At 44.2% G+C, this 21,931-nt stretch overlaps 1 protein-coding gene across 7 annotated transcripts in view; it reads right to left on the reverse strand.

Annotated features, from left to right (window-relative positions):
• Positions 1-21,931, reverse strand: part of SHROOM1 (shroom family member 1) — a 59,800-nt gene that overhangs the window by 15,595 nt on the left and 22,274 nt on the right. Inside the window, exon 1 of one of the 7 annotated variants that reach the window (XM_014947876.1) lies at positions 7,450-7,787. The exons of the other annotated variants lie outside the window; for them this stretch is intronic. The gene's annotated coding sequence lies outside the window, so the exon portion shown is untranslated. Of the gene's footprint in view, positions 1-7,449; positions 7,788-21,931 lie in introns of those variants that run through there. 7 annotated transcript variants of the gene reach the window in all.

Below are 21,931 nucleotides of genomic sequence, written 5' to 3' on the forward strand. Positions count from 1 at the left end.
AAAAACAAACACCCACACACCTAACTTGACTCCAGTTCATTTATTATATTTACTCCAATACTGCCCAGAAAACCCTACACAGAGCACAGCTCTCTATGCAAAGCCATTTGCAAACATAAAGCACATGCTCTTTGCTTTATAGATCTGACAAACAGAGAGAGAGACAAACAAAGGTGTGAAAGAGAACCAGGGTCTCTGGAGGGAATGGGACTTGTCTACAAACAAAGGTGTGAAAGAGAAACAGGGTCTCTGGAGGGAATGGGACTTGTCTAATGCTTCCCCACGGGGCTGGTGGCCGAGGGAGAACAAGACCCAGATGACACAGGATGCTGGGCTGTCTCTGGGCTAGGATAATGATGTCTTGTAGCTCAAAAAACATTTGTTCCAAGTGTTCACCATAATAAGAAAAACAAATTAGTAGTGGCAAGGCAGGAAATCCACATTGTTTCTGCCCATCCCGTATGTTTCCTCAGCTCAGGTACCAGCACTGCCCATTAAAATTCCTTCTTCACCCACACCTTATCAAATACGGTCCCCGAGCAGTCAGTGCAGGTCCAGGTCCCACTAATGTCCCCAGCCCCACACCGACTGTTGTTAAAATACCAGTCACCACCTCAACCTCTTAATTCTAGGGAAAGGTGGTTTGTGTTGCACAATCTCAAATTCCTTGCAACCAGCTCAGTAGGTCAAAGCCTCATGTCTCTGGCAAATTAACTCTGTACAGAGAGGAATCACCAACTCCAGACTGCAGCCAATTAACAAGTCACCCGTCTTTTAAGGGCAAAGTTTCTTCTACTTACAGTTTGTTCTTGTTTCACCTCATTTAGATTGTATTAGGTGCTGCTAATTAATCCATAACTCACCTGCAGTTGCATACAGTGCTTGCCCAAAGTGCCACCCATCTGAAACACGGGTGTTTTCTTTATTAAGGCTCTGATTTACCCTCAGCAATGCAGGAAAAACAGCCCCTGGGACTGCCCCCAGCCACGCACTACGTTTGCATACCTGGGCAGTTCCATTAAAGTTTACCAACACAATCTTTCCATCAGAGAAGCAAGAATGAGCACTTTCCTTCATAAACACAAGCAGAGTTCAAACCTGCTTTTGAGACCGGGGCTATTGTGGGTGAGGAATTGTAACTTTGGAAAACCAAGTGGAAATTTTCCTCCAAAACACTGCAGAGGCAAAGGCAGCACCCTGCTAACCCGCTGGCATGCGGAAAACTTCAGAGACCTATTTCTGTAAAACTGCCCTTTTTGGAAAATAAAAAAAACAACCAACCTCCATGGAAATAAAGGGGGAAATGCAGCTATTAATCTGTAACAAACTACAATATGCAACTGTTCTCCAGGCAACAAGAACGGTGAGTGTGTGAAATGCGAAGCAAACACCGTGACCAACCTACCAATATTATGTCATGTTCATTTTTGTGAACGACCTGTTTCTTATCACAGGGCAAACACCTGATGTAAATATTAGCCCAAATTCTTCAGATTCCAATCAGTTGCACAGTCTGCAGCACCTGACCCATCTGCTTCACGGACCATGGGATCTAATCGCGACCGAAATATCACCTGAGAGAGTCTGGCTTCAGCAGGGGATCCTCCTGGCTGTGCTAGGGAAGCCCAGGGAAGGCAAGTCCCGAGGTTCTGGGAGCACAGACACCTTCAGGAGGTCACCAGTTGATGATCTAGCACCGGTTCCCAGATCTCCATCCAGACCTTCCTGGGACAGAAATCTACACACATGCACAACACAGATGCACTCTTGATGACTGTGTCTGAGACACGAGATGGCTGGAAATAGGAGCTGCTGCTTTGACCAGACTCTGAAATATCCAGAAATTCCAGACAAACGTCTGAAGTTTTCAAATTCCATCACTTTCTCATGACTGTTGAAAGGGTGAGAGAAACAGAAGGGTACCACATGCAGAAAAGTATGGCTGGCTGATCACCTTTGTGCCCAGCATCCCTGAAAGTCACTGTTTTTCTCTTTTAAATAGATATGTCCCTTTATTATTGTTTTTTTCTAGCCTATAATCAACAATTTTATCCCCTAGGATTTTTAGCTTTAGGTTTCCAACAGGAAGGCAGACATAGCAGATGACATCCCCTTTAGATGACTGGAAAATTCTCCTCATCTGTATTTTTTCCTCGCAAAGATTTTTGAAGACTCTAAAAAGCAGATTTCTCATTCTCTGCAGTTTCCAGAACTATCGTGCAGGTGGCTAACGGTTGCCAAGGACATCAGGCATCAAAACCCAAGGACAAACTTTCAAGTTTGGTTTACGCAGGCCCAGTGGGAAACGTACCCTGCTACTGAGAGCCAGGGGAAGTCAAAGTGTCAGACATTCTCAAAACAGAGCCTAAACGGGATTTAAGTGAGGTTTAGGTTTGTGTGCACAGGAATAAATTTCACCATGGCTTGAGGAATGTAAACAATTCCAGTAAAAAACCATAAATACAGACTTAAGGCTTTCTGGACCTATGAAAGCATCTTGAATAATTTAGAGGAAGATGAAAATAATAACACTGCACCCCAATATCCCCCTTTTTTGAGGGGATTAGGACGGATGGACACAAGAGAAGAGGAGAGGAATCTTCCTGAACTTCCTCACCCAGCGATGCCAAGGTCCCTACAGAAGGAAGAGATTCCTACTGACTCGCGTGGGAGCTTTGCTTGATCCACGATGGCAGAACTGCTCCATCCCACACCTTCCCTGGAGTCATCTCCCACACAGCAGTGACATCTCTCTTGGACACAAACCTTTGGCATTTCAATAACAGGCATATTTCTCTGGTGAAAAGCTGTAGCCCAAATAAAATGCTTTTGGACCCGAGAACCGTGATCCGGTCTCTGGCCAAGGATTTAATGAGGAAGATGAGGTTTGGCAATTCTTCACAGCCCTGTGAGAGCCCTTTTCTGAGCACCCAGCAGAGTCTGACCTTTTAATTAGGGCAGTCACCCGCCACATACTTCTCCATTGTCCTCAAATTCCCTGACTTTCCTTATTCAGCCTCAAAAATTTCTCTCGGCTTCAATCATCATTATTCCCTAATCTGCTAAACACCAAAGACTTATTTTTGTTTCTGCATCTGAAAGCACTTCCCCAAAAATACTTTTGCCAGAAATCACAGCTTCATCCCAAACGTATGCTTTTCTTCCCAATCGTTTCCATTTCACCGCTTCTTACTTCATCCCAATTTCCTTTTTTTTTTACCCTAATCAAGTTCATTTGATGCCATAAATTCACCATCCGTTCCACTTTTACAGGCTACAAGAACAGACTCAAAAATATTCAAAAGCATTGAAGAATTACAGACTCTAAAGAACTCAAAATTCCAGAAAGAGGAAAAAGCCTAATGACATCATTAATTTTTATACATATGCCTCTAGAATTAGCTTTTATTATCCAGTATCCTAGAGAACACAGAAGAAAATGCAAAATAAAAAGCCTTCATTAGTCTCCTTTCTCTCCCAACAAGTTTAGGAAGAAGGCTGCTCTGTAAGGGCAGAAAACTACTTTCTGCCCCCCGGCTTGACTCAGTACAAACAAGAGGCAAAGAATCTCAAATCAATCAGGAATCTCAAATAGACAAGGCCACAGTCAGAGGGCTGCTTTCTCCCTGATGGATAAGCCATTACATTTTAACACAGCAAGGAAAAAAAAGAGATTTTATTTAATTTTCAGGAACAGGGTAAGCCACGTGCTCAGAGACAAGCGGTCAGAGCCATCTCAGATGTTCTCATTCCCACCTCACTGAGTTTGCCAGCAAAGCTGACTAAGAAAAATCAGAGAAAAATAAAATTATCATAGTCCCCCTGACCTACTACTGACTGCCTCATTCCTACCTTACTGAATTTGCCAGCAAAGCTGTCCAAGAAAAATCAGAGAAAAATAAAATTCTCATAGTCCCCCTGACCTACTACTGACTGCCCTGAGCTTCCTGCAGCCGAGGCATCAAGTCAAACCCACAAGAGAAGAAACTGGCCTGTGAATAGGTGAAATCCAGTTCAACATCTCCAACTGATGGGTGGGTTGAGTCCCACAGCCAAGGCATCGAGTCAAACCCACAAGAGAAGAAACTGGCCTGTGAATAGGTGAAATCCAGTTCAACATCTCCAACTGATGGGTGGGTTGAGTCCAGAATAACTAACAGTAAAAAGCTGGTTAGCACTCTCTGCAGGACAGAGCTTGAAAAATATGTCCATTATTAACAGCCTGCAATTAGAAAAATCTAAGTGCTTGTAACAGGCAGCTCCAGCAACTGCCCTGCATCCCAAACCAAATATATGCACAGCTCTATATAGATCAGAATTTGCCTCTTCTGGGCTTTCTTAGAGCTCCAAGAGCTAACTCTCACTCAACTCATGAGTGAGGGCTGGCTGGGAAATGCCATAAAGTCATCTTATCTTCTGAAGAACAGTGGTTTTCTGGCAGCTGGACATACTTTCTTCTGTTATAATATACAGCTGTTCTCAGAAGCCTAATGGATGGCTCTGACATTACAGTCCAAGGGGCCCAGACAGGAAAAAAAAACCAACCCTGCAGACTCCAATTTCCCTGAGCTGTGATTATGTTTTCCACAGACAAACCTGCCATGAGAACAAACATTGCTGCTGCTGCTCCAGCTTTACACCAGACAGATCCAGAGACACGGGGCAGTGTCCAGCTTGCTCTTAACAGAGTGGGATTATATATATTATTTATGTCTATAAATATATATGTGTGTATATTTAGATTATGGCTTTTAGATATAATAAAGAGGGATTAAACAATTCATTCTCCACTTCTTAAACGTAATGAGAAGCCTTCTGCTGAACTTGGCACAGTCTAGAGCTTGCCATGAACTTCATGAACACACATGAGAAAAACAGAGAAAGAGAGAAAGAAAGCAGAGATGTGGCAGTGGAGCTTCATCTAACAAAACCATCTCCTTGCACCTCAAAGTTTATCTTACAAACCTTAACCATACACTATCAGCACCAGCAGGAGTATTTCCCTTACTATAAAATCATTCAAGGACTACAATGGAAACAGAAGTCAACACTTTTGCCTTCTGAGCACTTCTCCCAAGTACAAATTAATTTTTAAAAAATAACTTACTCTCCTCATAAAGCAGGTAACTTCTCCATTCTTTCATAGCACACTGCCAGTCTAAAATATAATTAGCAAACAATATTAGCACTTCCATTTTCTTATACACAAATTAAGGATTATGAATTAATTTGGTATTAAACAAGCCATCAGCCCTTTAACTTTCATATTTTGACATAAGAAGCAGAAACTATTCCTTTCCAGAGGATGTCTGTTTTAAGTCTAATTCATCCAGATGTTAAAGCTGATGGTACCTGCCTTTGGGCTGAAGGAGACAGTAATGCAATATCCAGTTACTACAGAACATTCCACTGGAATAAGAGAAAAAAATACCAAATATATAAAGACATATTATATTAGACTGGTCCATTCCTTTGGCAAGTGCTGCATTCAAGTATTTTCCCATAGCTTTCATTTGGGCAGAATTCATAAGCATTTATTCTTAATCTCACCGGTTTCCATAACAAACATTGAGAAGCTGTATTAGTAGTTAAAAATAATCTCCGAGTTCTGTTAGCACAGGTTTAACAGTGGGGTGCAAGTTGGGATCACGGGCAGAAACAAAGCACCTGGTCTGCAGAGAGTATTCAGACGCGCTGCAGAGCTGACAGGAGATGCTGGAGGAAACAGACTGGGGAAAAAACATAAATTTATTTCATTCTGTGGAAAGACAGTGCCCAAAGCAATCACCAGAGGGACTTTAACAAAGCAGCTGATGCCAGGGCAGTCCCTGCTCCTCTGGCAACAGGGGAGTAACACCCCAGAGAAGCAGAGGTTTCGTTTAGAGGAGCACCTGGTGAGCATGTAAGTGAGAGAGAGAGTGACTCCCCCTCTGTAACACTTCATGGCAATTAGTTCTGGTGAGCATGTAAACGAGAGAGAGTGAGTCCCCCTCTGTAACACTTCATGGCAATTAGTACCCATCCAAATAGAGAGGTGTGAGGTTTTTCAGATGCAGCTCTCTACATTTAATCCGTTCTACACAAATTTCCTCTTCCAGTTCCCAAATGGGTCATCTAGAACATGTGTTTCACCATCAGCCTCACCACTTAAACACTGCCTACACTAGAGGATCATGACGTGCATAACTACTTTACTGTAAAAATGTCTAACAGGCAGACCTCTTAACTCATCTATTTGATATATTCCACCGAGGTAACTACTTTATTGTAAAAATGTCTAACGGGCAGACCTCTTAACTCATCTATTTGATATAGGCTTGGATTTTATATATTCTGAATAAAAAATAATACACAACCTGCACACCCAAGGGTAGAGCAGAGCTCCTGTGCTCATATTAGACTGATGGTCACACCTGAGGTGACACAGATGTGAGATCAGTCCCTTACACACTATAACACACTGATAATTTTAGCATTTTAAAGATGAATTTTCTCCTGTAAATTAAGTTCCGTCCTTGTTCCACTTATTTGGTTACATTCACACATCCTCCTATGAAAAACATCGCCTTGCAGATGCAGAGATAGATGGATAAACCCTGAAGTTCAGGACACCCTCTGTAATCACACGTGCCTAAGGTTGTTTTCAACCCAAGGTTAAACATTTCAAAATGCAGTTTTAATATTTTCCAAGCTACATCCTGCTCCTTCCCCTCTTTTCCTGCAGCTGTCACAGGAGGGTGCCCCTGGATGGAGCAGATGGACTTTGGCAGCAGATGCTCTGGAAGACACTTGACAGCTGAGTCAGCCCTTGGTGGGGAGATGGGATCCATGGAAAACAGGACACTTCCACACTGGTTTCCAGCATCACACCTTCTTCTCCTGCCACCTCCACCAGCTCACACCTGGGGTCTGCACTCAGGCCATGTAACATCATACTAACTCTGCACTAGACCCTGTGGGGCATCCTCCAGCTGCTCGGGAACATGAAACTCTGCACTAGACCCTGTGAGGGCTGAGGACCCGTGGGGCATCCTCCAGCTGCTCGGGAACATGGTCCAAGAGCCATCGTCTGGATGAAGGAAAACCTGCCTACAAGGAGAACCGAGCACAATCATCCAGACCATAACACAGACACGGACACTGTGGCCATCAAAGGTCTGTGCTCAGGGTTTCACTGAATCTCTCTCCCTCCCCAAACACATGCATTTATCCAGAGATGATAAGAGTTACTTAGACCACAGATCAGCAGAATCACTGCTCCTACCACACTTACAGAAAGCAAGATACAACACAGAGTCACCAGAAGGTTAGTGTCATCCTTTTCTTGCATAAAGCAAATATAGAGACAGGTATCACGGCAACTGCTGAACCACAGAGAGACAATATATACCAGATACAGCCATCTAAAAATACACATACATGCTCTGAAATGATGTTTAGCTTAGTTACCTCTGGAGACCTGGGTGCATGCTCACAGTCAGCACAGCTAGTTCACATTTTCTACCTCCACTGTTCTCTTCAGAAACCAAAGCTGACGTTTTGGCTCCACATTCCAGCTGTGTCCACAGAAAAAAAATCTGAAAGTCAGTGGAAGAGAAACTGCAAACATCAGAACCTGGGCTGTTTTCAATGCAACTTGTACCGTGTCAGAGATTTCCCCAATCTCACCCGGCCCCACCATGCGACCGGGACGTCTCGGAGGCAGCACCGGCACCAAAGCTGCGGAGGCGACTGTCACAGAGAGCTCCTCTGCCCCACGGCTGGAAACTGCCCTTTGCTTTCTGGCATCCCGCTGCACACAGTGTTACAGTGGCAGTGGAAAAGGAAGGAAAGCAAACAGCAGGCTCGGCTATTTCATTATCTCACCAGTCAATTATTAACGACAGGGTTTTTTTCTGCCCGGCCCGTTGGGCAGCAGCCACGACTCCCACGTGGGCACAACTGAAAAATTCCATGAAGATGCCACCGAGGCCACAGTGGAGAGAGCAGGGGAGGCCCTCACCCCCCAGGACCCAACACATCACCTCGGGGTGGCATCACCAGAGGAGCATCCTTCTCTCCTTGTCCTTCCCTGTCCCCAGCCGGGGTCACACTGCACTGGCCAGAGCCCTTGCTTTGGGGCAGCTGAGAACCACCACTAGGCCAAAGCTAATTAAATCCAACTGAGAGTCGTTAGATTTAATCCAACAATTTGATCTGATTTTCTTAAAAACCTATGTACTACTTTCAGAGGCAGAGAGAAAAAGGGTTGCACAAGAAAAGTTAATACAGCTCAAGGAAACACTGCAGCTATGCTTCATACACTGCAGGATTTTGTGGTTTTTTTTATTTTATTTTTAATGTTTTGTCCATAAAACAGCACAGAAGGCACACAGACACACAGATTGAGGCTTTCATCTATTTTGTGCGACTCTGAATCAGCTCAAGCCTCTGCAATAAATTCCTTCCTGCCTCCAAATGTATGCAATGGAGCCTGATACTAACATTTTCTAACTTCCTTATGTGGTGAGATGAATTCCTACTCATTTCCAGCTGGGCTTAAAAAATAAGCCGATTTTATGCCACTATTTTTTCCCCTCAAACTAAGCTGCCAACTGGATAATGCCATGCAGGCAACAGCTCTCTGGTTTGTCCTTACGTATTGTCTCTCAAGGGAAAACTGGGAATTCCTTCCACGTTTCCTCCAAAAATAACCTGCTCATTTGTGGCTACCTTCAGTTTTCACACAGTGGCCAAGGAGCAGACGACGATCCAGTGGGGACACAGATTCTGCTGCAGAGGGTTCAGAATCTGTCCCTGGTTTATGGCAGAGCCAGAGGGGATGGGGTTTGCCATGTCAGGAACATCTCAACTCCTGCGCAGGAGGGGAATACAGCTCTCTGATGATCCATTTAACCCACGCTCAAGGTTTCTCTGTAAGCAACCATCCAGGCTCCTCTCCACAATCCTGTACACAAATAGGCCATCCCTGAGCCTAATTTTTTTGTTCACCAGCTCGTAATGTGATCAGTAATTCCCAGAGAATAGAGAAGGGCGCCCAGGAAGTTACTCAGTAACTAACTCGGTGTTTAGTCATTGCATTAAATACTGTTTTCACAAAGCAGGGACTTGGTATCTGATGGAGTCAAGTGTTCTACAACAGAAGCGGACGGGACTGTTCCCAATGGCCCGAGAAATGAGGAGAAAAAAATATAAAAATATCTTACTCTGCGTGATGCCAGCTTAGAAGGAAAAAGACAAACCTGAGCAACTCCTACCAGGTCAGGAACAAACCTCTCGTTGGAGACAGAGTTGTCACCATGTAATCAGTCAAAAATAATCTTACTCTGCATGATGCCAGCTTGGAAGGAAAAAGACAAACCTGAGCAACTCTTACCAGGTCAGGAACAAACCTCTCGCTGGAGACAGAGTTGTCACCATGTAATCAGTCCTACAGGAATAATAAACATACCACAAGAAAAAAACCAAACATATAGAAAGCCAAAGTCATCATTTTTGCACCTGAGGCCTGAGAAGGTTAATGAATGCACTAATTCCTGCCTCTCCCAGGCACAGTGGGAGGAGCTGAATTCAGCAGCGAGGATATAATTTGGGAGAGTTCAGTTTAGCACCGAGATTTGCCACACATCTTTGTAAGCTTTGGCCCTTACATTACAATAAGATTATAATTATTTTTTTAAAGACATTTGAGCACATCAAGGTATTTCTTTGCACCCCACATCTGTCTCCTGACCACTCTGGACAAGAACTGACATGAAAGTTTAAGTGTTCTTAAATGAAGTGTCTCCTGCATGTAAATGGGGGATAAACAACACTCTTCTTGCCACACTGCGGTCAGGATAAATCCATGAAAACCCCTGAGACTCTCAGAATCAAACACAGGTCCCCTCCCAAGGTGAGGGTGTGGAAAGCTCTGCAGGGAGGAGAGCATCAGCCACAGCTCCCAGCAAATCACCTGAAACTGCCGCAGGAAAAGGGCCCTGTCAGCACAAGATCACGTAACCCAGAGCTCAAAACCAGACAGTTTTGCTAGGAACTTGCAATAATACACAGTACTATGCATACAATAATAGCATTCACTAGTTATAACATTAGATTTCAAATATAAATCGCATGCCTCCAAACACTCCTCCTTAAATTATAAACCAGCTGTCTCGTAAAGAAGTGATTAAATATTATATATGGTCCACAGCTCTAATGGTTTGTATCCCACAATGGCAAATTGTTCTGAGATGGGTTCAGCTGCGTTAGGGGCTGCACAGCCACCATCAGCTGCTGGAACCACAGAGCCTGGGCAGAGCTAAGGGGGAGCAGGGCGACAGCTCCTCTGGGGCCACAGCTGTCACAGCAAATCCGTGTTTTACAAGTATTAACAATTAAACCTTCCCCCTGCCTTTGCATGGAAGTGCTGTAGATTCAGGCTGAACAACTGCCCTTTGCTCTGTCCTGGGATCCAGCCACTGATCAGCACAGGAGGGACACGCACCCCTGAGAGACAGGGTTAACCACAGCCCTGCCCCCACTCAAATGCAGTAATATGTTTAATGACTAATAACAATTGAATGAGATGGGATGGAGAGACCCCAGAAGAGAGAATTTACGGCTGCTCTTGGCAATTAAGAACACTACAATACATTAGAATCTGAGAATACGACGGAATCAAGGCAAAAAACTTCCTCTGATGTCAGCACAAGCAGCACACCAGCCAGTCATTCATCACTGCTGGGAAATAAATCAAGTATTCTCAGGAGATCTGAGAGTCACAAAAAAGCATGCTGAGGTTTGTCATCTCTAAACGTACATGGTAACAACAATAAACAGGGCCAAGAGTAAAAACAATCCAAGGATTTCGTAAAAACAGAGCTAAGTTCATTTTAACTATCCTTGAGCTCCTCAATGTTTAGAGTGCACTTACATCATGTTTTCAAACTCTTCTTCACAGCCAGAAACATTGACACACGCGGTGGATTTCTTCATTGAGAGCTAATGCTTTCAGGGAATCCTTGAATTTTTACAGCTAATGCTTCAGAGATGCATAAAGTCTTGTAATGCTTGTGATAAAGATGCCAGTGGTTGCCTCTCATTTCTGAACACTGCCAAGAAAATTGCTTGGAAGTAGAAAATTGGGATTAAGGGCCAAAACTTGCCTCTTAATGCTATTTTCCAGATTTCCTGCCTAATCTGCACATTGCGAGGTGGTGTTCAGCTCCTGAAGGCAAGGACCCGTAACTCCACATAAAACACAGAAGCCATCAGGGCTCACCAACAAGCAGGGGAGGTGTCTGCTCAGCGTTCACCGGCACCTCACGTACTACAGTGAGCCCCCTAAGGCAGCAGGATGAAGTAAACCCACATCTACCCAGGGATTCCTCACCCATCTCAGGCAGGTGAGGAGCCGTGGGCTGATGGGAGCCCCCCCACCCCGCAGCACTGCTCCCGCATCTGCCTTCCCAGCCTCTTGTATGAGGTGTTGGGAAGTGAAATCCAAAAGGGGGAAGCGACACAAACAGCAAATGTTGCCCATAAAAACCTCCCATCGCCCAGCAGGCTGTTACCTTTCACTGTTATTTTCATTACTTGGCATCAGCTGGGATACAGATGGCTGCTCGGGGTTATTGGCTTCAAAAACTAGGTCAATGGCAGTACAGATATAAAGTAAAAATAAAAATCCTGGGTTTTACCCACCAAAACCATCCAAGTAACAGCAGCCTAATAGACAAAATAATATCCCTGAGAGACCTCATCAGTCCCAGACCTCACAGATGTGGCTGCTGTACCTAGGAACCAAGCTAGCTCCTGGGGCACAGGACTCGGGCAGTGCTATTACAGACACATATTCATTATTTTTTCACTAGAATCCACTAACTTCTACAGCAGTTAAGCCTTTGGCATAATGTTACAGCAAACACAATCAGTATTTTTTAGCATTTCCTATGATTCAGTAAATTGTTTGGTAATAGTTTGTAGAAGAAAGGTAACACACAGCCAGTGCTATTGTTCTAAGTCCCACAGACGTACCCTGGATCAGAGACAGGTCCCCGTGTTCCTTCAGTCCCTCATCAGACACACAATGTTCTACAGCCACAGCAACCTACAGAACCTGCCTTTGCTCGGGCTCCTTTTAAGGCTCGTTTCCCAATTCCTGGCAGTGGAAGCAGCTGGGGAGTCTCTGCTGTGGGGGGAGCAGAAGCAGGGGCTGTGTGCTGGGGAATGCCCAGCTGCCCACAATTACCTTCAATTGGCATTGCCCCCCCGACAGCCCAGCCTGCTCTTAGTCACCTAAACCTTCACTGGGAGTTTTGATGGAGTAAGGTCACAGGATTTGTCCCTGGAAATAACAGCAGAGCTGTAGGTGAGAACAATCAAATCATATTTGAAAGCTGCATTAGAAAAAGAAAAGTTTTTAGCTGAAAAATGTTCCCAGCTAAAACCATGTCGTAAGCACATTTAAATGCTGCTCCACCAGTGCCCGAGCTCTTTGAACTGACAGAAAAATCTTTAGAGAATACCATACGTGGTATCATACAACATTGGGACATCTAAGTGTCTGAACCAAGGGGCTGTGCCAGCCTGGATGAGTGGGTTTAATTTTACTGTTTAAGACAGTTTCTCAAACCAGCTGAACTTCATTTTGTGTGAGCCACAGATTCCAGCCATCCCTGGGCCTCAGAGCAGGATCTGCTCAAGCCATTTAAATGGAAATGCAGCCGAGTCCCTGTTGCTGCCCAAAGGAGTGAGACTGTCTTCATCTTTCCTTCTCTGCTGAGACTGCCTTCACCCTTCTCTGCCTGCTTCTCTCTCCCATCCCGACACCAGCCTGGCTGCAGCTCCAGTGCTCGCTGGACTCTGCCAGAGGATTCACTCTGCTGATCCAGCAGGAGCTGCTCAGGGTTTTTATCTGTTTTATCTGCTGGTTTATTGAGCCAAAAGAGTGCACTGAGGAACCGGGTGAATGTGGAGCCGATGCCAGGGGAGAGGAGGGGAGCAGGGCAGGACGGCAGCATTTCGGCAGCACCGACCCATCCCAGTAGCTCCTGCCGTAACACAGAAATTCATCCCCAGCCACTTCACGCTCACAGTGTCAGTGCTGGGCTGAGCTTCCTTCTGTATCAAACAGAGTTGGGGTGCAAAGCACTTAAAGCATTGAATTAGGGCTTGTCCCTCCAATCTGTGCTCCCCAGAGCTGATAGCAGAGGGTGGACCCTCGGTGGTGCGGTGCCCGAGATGCCAACCTGCATCCAGCAAACAGGAGCTCAGCAGGAGTCTGCTGTGAGTCTGACACTGATTCCACCCAAATCAGTGGCAAAACTCTCTCTTTAAACTGGCTACGTGAAAGGGCATTAAAAAAAGAAATAGGGCACCGTTTCTGGAATGTGTCACTCATCTGAAGTAGTACACTTTATTTTTTCACAGATAATTATAAAACTCAGATTTAAATGAAACTTGTCACTGTATTTAAAAAATTTGTTCAGGGGTCACACACACATCTCTAAGTACTAAAGAGCAGCGAGATGCTACTAAACAACTCCCAGGGAAATGGTTGTCTATTTGTTTACCTTTTAAGTGTTGTAAGATGTGAGAAAGTAATAAGAGAGGGATGTTATGGCTCCCTGGGGACAAGGGTCCGGCTGAAGAGCAGAAATGCCAGCTGCTGCCTGCTTTTGTCATCAGGTATGTGCTCCTCTCTTTCTGCACTTTGAAAAATAAATAAATATCCCGGGCTTCTGGTGGTTTGTCGATCCAGTTACAGGGCACAGGCAGCAGCGGGCTCTCTGCTTTCTCTCACAACACTCCAGCACAATGGTGGCTTTGTCCCGGGGAGGCTAAATAAATAATGTAGCCATTAGATGTCATAAAGAAAAGGAGCATTAGGCGATTAAATTCCAGATACAGAGCGGGGCAGCTCTGCCACCCTCCCAGATAAACCAACATAGAGCGAGGGAACCCACGGACTCTGGCAGTGCCTTGGGCCAGCAGCGGGTGGGTTTTAAAGGCAAAAATTACACGGGGTCAACACAGATAGAGAACACGAAGGGCTGGGTGTTAAGCACAGTTCAGTCCAGAATAGTGACCCATAACAGATATTTCTTTCTCATTTGCTTTTGTTTACTGCAGTAGAGCTTAAAAACGTTTAAAGCCACCAGGATCTGAACTAACGCCTCTCGAAGATAACTTTTGAAAAAATCCATCTGTCTCACGAGGCAACTTGAGCACACGTATTTTCACAAGTAAAAGCAATATTATTCTTAGAATCAAACACTGAAAAGAGTTTCAGAGGTCTCCAAGCAAACCTGGCTCATTAATCACATAACTTCACATTTGGTAAGCATTCATTTGGCCAGCAGTCTGGAAATTGCAGTTAATCATTTAAATTCTGGAGTCTCCCTGAGCTTCAGAAGGCACTAAGGATGATGGAATAATATACAGAGCCATTTTACATTTAAGATTAATATTTTAGGAAGCATACATTTTCTGTTCTATGAACCTTTCCTGCTAATAAGAACCTTACTCTGCAAGCTGTCCACAATGGCAATTTCACAGCAGCTTTTGTGAGAGTTTTCACCACGGAAAAAACTCAGGAACAGGTTTCAAGACATTTTTCATGTGCTGAAGTTGTAAGAAGTTATTAATAGAAAACAGGAAGCACAGAAGGTGTCTGTTCTGGAAATTCCTATATGTGGATATACAAGATCCTACAATTGATCTCTGCTTTGCAAACCTGATTTTATATATTAAAAGAAGGAGTTTTCCTAGGTACACAACATGAAATTCTATTAGTCTCATCTAATGACTGACTGTTCACTAACCTGGAAAGGATTTCTTTTTTATTTAATATGAGCAAATCCTTCTTGTTTTACCAGTCTGTTTTATCTAATTTAGGCAAAATTACTTGCAGTATATATATAAATATATATAAAGGTGCTTTGAACTCAACGTTTCTTTGACGAAGGGCTGACGGGAGCTATTCAATGGACAGATTTGGGGCTACACAGCCATTTATTCATGCAATAAGTCAATGGCAAGAGGGGAAAGAGAACGAGTCTGTTCAACCCCCTCCTCTATTGACTAGAGCAGATTTCCTGTGTGTGTTAAATAATCCGGCCCAGGTAAGCTTTGTGAGTGCACTTCCAGAGGTCAGCTCAGGTTATGGGCTCAGATCCTTAAGCCTGAGAGACACACACAAGCTCAGATTCCCTTAGTATGTTAGAAGAGGTTCTACTGACCCTCCTGAACCCCCCCCCAAGACACCTCTGAAATACCACAGACTTAATTCTAAAAACTGTGCCACTTTCCATGGCCCTTAATATGGATTTTAAATGTCTCTTCTACATTAGTGCATGAGATGTGCCATCCCGGAGTCGCTCTCACCCAAGTAATTCTAAGTCTGGTTTTGGTTCTGCATCTGCCTGAATTGAGGGGCTCCTCAGCCCCCGCTGGAAAATGCCACATGGCAGAAACTGCAGCTGAGCTTCCCAAGATGCTGCTTACCGAGAAAGTCATATTCTCCAGTTAAACCACCCATTTCAGTCAAGGGTTTGCAGGCAATTCTCATGAGATTGGGACTGGAAACTCTAAATTTCAGAGGCAGAATGTCAGAGATGTGAACCTCGCCAGCCGAGATCTGCCAGGAACAGCTTTCTGGCATTGGCCCATCACAGATATTTTCAGTTTGAATTGGTTAAGTAAGAATTACTTCCGTTCAGATCAAAACCACTTTTTCAGCTTGTCTGTAAAAAAGCACAAGCTTTTGGTTTGTGCCAAATAAGATGTTCCAATTCCACCTAAAATTAAACATTTTATTTCAAGGTATTCATGCAAAACCACCAGAGAACCACTGAGCTGTGGAGGTGGTCAGCAGTGTAGCTGAGCAGTGTGTCACCCGGCAGGGGCTGCAACACCCACCTGAACACTGAATTTCACTGAATTTCACTGAATTTTTAGAGTTGGAAGGGACCATAGAGATCATCTAGTCCAACTCCCCTGCTAAAGCAGGACCACCCAGAGCTTGTCAGAGCATGTTACTCAGGACTGCATCCAGGCGGGGCTTGAAAATCTCCCAAGGGGACTCCTCAACCTCCCTGGGCAGCCTGTTCCAGGGCTCCGTCACCCTCACCGTGAAAAAGTTCTTCCTCATATTCAAGTGAACACAGGACACTTCCCTGGGCCATTAACTCCTGCTGAGGTCTCCCAAAGCGTGGTGGGGACCTCGAGGACTTAGCACGAGCACTCTTACCCCTACAACTTTACTCTTAGAACTGCTTCTAGAAATGGTCTTCAGCAGGGACAGGTGAGGGAATGACTGGAGGGAGCCCAGGACAGTTGCAAACCACACACTTGCCATAAGCAGAAGGACCACACGATGCCTGGATTAGACAGACACAAATGGTATGAGCTCATCTGACGTGAGGCTGGAAGGCCCCTTGAATGTATAAATCCCTCAGCAATGCAGGATATGTGTGTATGGCATATATTGTGGGGAATGGGCACGGCTGGTCTCCTCTCAGCCTCCACCAAACTCACATTCCTGACCCGAGCCCAGCTGGTACTGCTCGGGATCCGCAGGCAGCATCCGAGGGAGGAGAGAATTTCAGCTCCGCCAGACCCCGGGGCATCACGTCGTGGCTGTTTTGAGTGTGCCAAAGTGGGGTGGGCACCACATAAACCTCCTAAATCAGACCTCATGGTGCTGGGAATATTGTTCCCTTAAACGGTTTGACTGGGTGAAGAGCTGAACTGGGCAGTTTGGGGAACTGAGGCACTGGGCAATTTTGATGTCAGTAACACACAAGCAGCGTTACACGGCTAATGCCTGGATTCCTGCAGTATATGATGTGCACTTCAATCACTCTTGAGTCTTCTACAAATGCTCCTGTAAAAATGCCTTCTGATATCTGATATACCAGAAAATTCAACTTTAGCAATAAATATGCAACGTGATGTCACCATTTCAAAGAACAGTAAAAACATGGAGATCAGCTTTACAGTCTCCAGATTAGTCATAAAAGTACAACAAACCCTTGGGTCAAACCTTCACATTTTACAGGCTCTAAGATTATCACAGAACTCAGCTCAAAGAGTATGTTTACTATCTAAAACATTTGTTTCCACACACGGAAAGTTTGTTGACAATTTAAAAACAAATACTCATTTGTAATTTTATATTAGTGACTTTCTTCAGAAAAACAACGAAAAAACCCTTGCTGATTTATATTTATTATCATAAAAATAATTAACAAGAAACATTCACTTCAAACGAGGATTAAAAGTTTATTAGATCCAGGCTCAGTGGAGAGCCCAATGTGTGAATCCTCCTCAACAGAGGAATAGCAAAAAGATATTATTTTCAAATTCTGATCATCCTCCTTCTCTGTAATTGAAGCCAGAAGCCTGTCTGGTAACAGGGACAGGTGCAGAAAAGTCCACAATCCTGTAGCCCCACACATGGAATGCTGCACCAAGAATAAACTCCCAAAGAGGAGAGATGTCATTTCGTATTTGGGATAAAAAATAGACAGGTTTGTGTATTCTAGAAAGGTCTTACATGTATCAGCACCACTTCACGTCTCCTGCTACGGGTACTTATTATGACAAATGTTTATCCATTTGACTGGAATATTCCAGCTGGAGATATGTTCACAGGGTTTGGGTGTTCTTTTTTTAATTTGTCTTTTTTTAAGTTGTTTTAAGTGTTCCAGCTGTTTAAGAACAAGTCTCAGGATAATATATCATCTTCTCAAGGTTAAAAAAAATAATGTATCTGGCAATCTTTTATGAAACAGTAGCTCTTGTCCTTTAGAGTTTAGACTAAAAATCTGGCAAGGAACAGCCATTGCACCAAGTACTGGGGTTTGATTTAGCTGTGAAATCTAAGTATTCTAAATCCAGGACTGAATTTCAATCCCTGAACAATCCCTTTGCATAAATTCAGTAGAGACTTGATGTATTAAAGTTTCCATGCAGTTGATCCACAGCTTACACGGCTATTCTTGGAATTTCTTTTGGAAGCCCAGCACTGACCACAGCTAGAGAAACCAGAGCACTCTTGGCTGTGTTCTCATTTCTCAGCCGCTTGAGCCACAGTCAGGTGGAGCAAAGGAATCACCAAATTCAGAGAAAAGTTAGAATCAGGTGCAATATAGTAGAATAAAAGTGTGTTGAGGCTGGACTGGTAGCCAGAGGGAAAATCGTGGATAAGGTTGTTCTAGGAAGGAGGCTGGAAATAGGAGCCAGTAAAAAAAATTAACAGGTGGGCACCAAAAAACCAGAAATGCTGATTTGGAGGAGGATGAAGAGGAAGACAAAGATCAGATGAATGAGGGGAGTTTGGATTTGTCTGGCAAAGAGATTGGGGCTCGGAAGTAAGAGAGCAACAAGGAGGAGTTGCAGCCCAGGCAGGCAGACACAGTGAGAGCCAGCAGGAGAACAGGGGCTGGTCGGGCAAAAAGAGAGATGGACAAAAGCTCAAGATACAAAATAAAATAACACTAACAACACCAAGGGAATATTAAGTATTCTTGACTCAGTGAGAAGGAACAGCATCCTTGCTAAGTAGGCTAGAGGCTTTGTTCAAAAAGCCAAAAACAAGTCATTTTGGTCATTACTTAAAACTGTCACAATGTAAGAGCTCACCCTGGAACCCGGAAAGTACCACTTAGATAGAGGAATAAATTCCAGGTCTGCAGATTGTCCGAGTCTGATAGACTTCACCCCAGGATGCTTAACGGCCTGGTTAAAGCAGCCTCAGGACTGTTCCTGTTTCACCTGGTACCCAGAACTCTCCGAGGTAACCGTGGTTCTGGCAGGAAGGCAGGCTGTGCTTGTATTTATGGAATGATGTTTATCTCTGACAGCAAGTACAGGCACTTTGTTCATTTGCATATGAAAGAAATTATAAATCCCATTCTGAGACATACAGTCTACACCCCTGCATGCCCACAGAGCAAAACATGTAAATTCTGTGTCATTTGTGATGATGCACAGGACTGTATTTGGGCATAATTTTCTAAACATCCGGTTCCCGTCCTGGCTTGATGCGCGTTGTACAACCAGAGGAACGGGGAACCCCCTGAATCAGCAGAAGCACCATCCTCAGTGGTGGGGTAACCCACTTCACCTCCAGGTCCTGCTGTCAGATGCTCATCCTCACACCTCAACACCCAGCGTTATTCAATGTCAAAAACTAAAAACACTTTGAGCCATAAAATCATCATCCTCCTGACAGCGAAGGACCTTTCACATCACTAGAAAATGCCCGTGTCAGATTATAATAAAATTATTCACTTTTAAAGATACACATAATATGACAACGACAACATGAAGTTCTGTTGTTATCCTTTAAAAGGTTTTTTTAAGGCCAAGCGAAGTAAATGGCACCTTCACGATGATTTTGCTGTTTTGAATCAGACCCAAAGCAATGGGCGGGAGATACCCAAAGCAATTCATCTTTTGCATACTCTTGAGATAAATAAATCCCTTGTTTAAAGAAACTCCACGTTTGCCCTCTCTTGTTTGAGTGTGCAAATGGTACACTGAAAAAAAAAAAAAAAAGCAAGAAGCTGTGGTGAAACACAGCAGGGTGGCAGCCAGGGAACACAGAGCACCTTCCCTGGGGAGGGCTCTGCTACTGGGATGGCCTGAAGGCACCAAAATCCACCCGGCCCTGCACTTGGCCAACACTTGGCCAACGCTTCCAGCACAAGCAGTGGAAACCTAGATCTCCAGAATATTCTGCACGATACCTGCTGGAACAGTGAGCTGACACTGCAATACCAAAAAAGATGAAAAACCCAGGTAATAGAAACCAGAAGGATTTTTTTTCAAAGACTAAAGTTTATGAGATATATTCAAATTTGACATCAATGATATTTCTGACACAGTTTTTCCTTTGCAAATAACTTCTAAAGAAATTAAAACTTCATTTTAATAACTAAGATTAGGAAAACATTATAAACAAAGAAGAGCTAAGTATGGGTAGTTCTTCTTCACACCTCCCCTTTGCTTTTTGTTCACTCTGTATTAAAATTCTGTATATATAAAGTTATGTTAAGCCGACGCTCACAGAACTCCCATTCCCCTGCTCTGCCTGCCCCACTCTTCAATTATTTTACAAATCCATTTTCCCTGTGTTGTGCCAGCAAATCTCCCATCCAGTCACCACAGCAGGCTCAGCCAGTGCCAGCTCTTAGCTCCAAACTGGCCAAGGCCAACTGGAACTGTCACCGTGACAGTGACAATCTGGTTTATTATCATCTGAAGCCACAGCACCTTCATTTATGCTTTGGGACGGGCACAGAGTCAGCTCAGCCACCACTGGAAGCTCTTGGAGATTCCAGTATGTTGAGGACAGAATCTTCAGACATTGAAGTTACTAAAAAACAAAAATCAAAGGATGTGCATTTTTCAGAGAGCTGTTAATTGCCCAGACTCGGGAAGATTTTCAGAGGGAACAACAAAAAGCACATTCCAGATGCAAATACATGCAAAATAACATGTAGCTCCCTTCTCCAAAGCGTGGGAAACAAAGTTGTTCAGTGACAGGTCAGAAGTACTGAAAATAGGCAAGACATCTTTTTCTTCCCTCAGCTTGCTTTTAGAAATATAGGATTCATTTTGTCCCTGTTTTCCCCCAAATTCTGGGCAGAGCAACCAACCGGAATGCAAATTCCCAGCAGAAAAACTCCGGCAAAGGCAGAATGAGGAAGTGAGTGTGTTACAGCTGGAAGCACCAAACACCTGCCTCTCTCCAGCCTTGTCCCAAAGTTTCTGTCACTGGATGATGTGGTTTCCAGTTTCCATGATTCCCCCAGCACTGCCCACGCAGCAGGACCCTGCCAGGCCCCAGTAGCCCTGCGCGTGTGGCCCTGGCCCTTTGGCATGTTTGGACTTGCACCTCAGCACCAAATAAAGCCAAACAAGAGCCTGTATCAGAGCTTACAAAACCCTCTCAGGCAAACTCATAAATACATACATTTGCATAGTCTCTCCCCATTTGTAAATGGCTGGAAATTCTTATGTCATCCCCTCCCCTCTTTCTCTCACCTCCCCTAATTATGCAACCTGGATTTCTATTTTCTACGTGCACACTCAACTTTTCAAGTTTTAACTTTACTACTTTCTCATTAAATTTCACACTTAAGTGCATATCATTTCTACTTTTTAAATACATGACTTCATGAATAATTTGCAAAACACCGAACACTCCAGAGTTTAGCTTGGAATTCTTTAGAATACTCCTCTTCATTGAAATACCTTCAGTTTCTACCTGACACTGCTCCATTCTTGCCATTAAATGCTGCTAAGGAGACCTTTCTTTCTGAGAGAAGAATCCCATTAACAGGTCTCTGCACAACAGGAAAAGAAGGGTCCAGGCAATTACTGCCCCTGTGATTTTTGCAGGAAATAATTATGTCGCTCAGGTCTTTAAATTAATAGAAAGATTAAAAACCCTCCTGCTGAAGACAGCATAAATAAGCCACGTTGTCACACGCCAAAACTGCTTTCGTACTGTAATTCCACATATTCTGAACCACGGAAGAATGCTTTTTAACACTGAAATAACATCAGGTTAGATAAAATGATATTTTAAAGCCTCTTCTGTCCACAGCAGACAGCAGCAGGCAATCTGGCAGTGTCTCTAACGCCACACGTGTGATTGGAAGGAACACACGAAGAAACACAACCGACCCCCCCTCACTCTTTCACCCCCCTGTCCAGAGCAGCGACAGGGCTGCGCTGTCGGCGACACGCGGGTCTTGCGATAATTCAAATAACAGGCTGGGGAAAGCGCCGCTTTGGGAGGTTTCCAAAGAGCTGCAGGGCTCACTGAACTTTAGCTGGCTTCCTCCCCCTCCTCCTCCTCCTCCTCCATTGGGGAAAGCGCCGCTTTGGGAGGTTTCCGCAGGGCTCGCTGAACTTTAGCTGGCTTCCTCCC

This window comes from Calidris pugnax, unplaced genomic scaffold (genome assembly GCF_001431845.1).
Source record: "Calidris pugnax isolate Ruff unplaced genomic scaffold, ASM143184v1 scaffold27, whole genome shotgun sequence".
Lineage (NCBI taxonomy): Eukaryota > Metazoa > Chordata > Aves > Charadriiformes > Scolopacidae > Calidris > Calidris pugnax.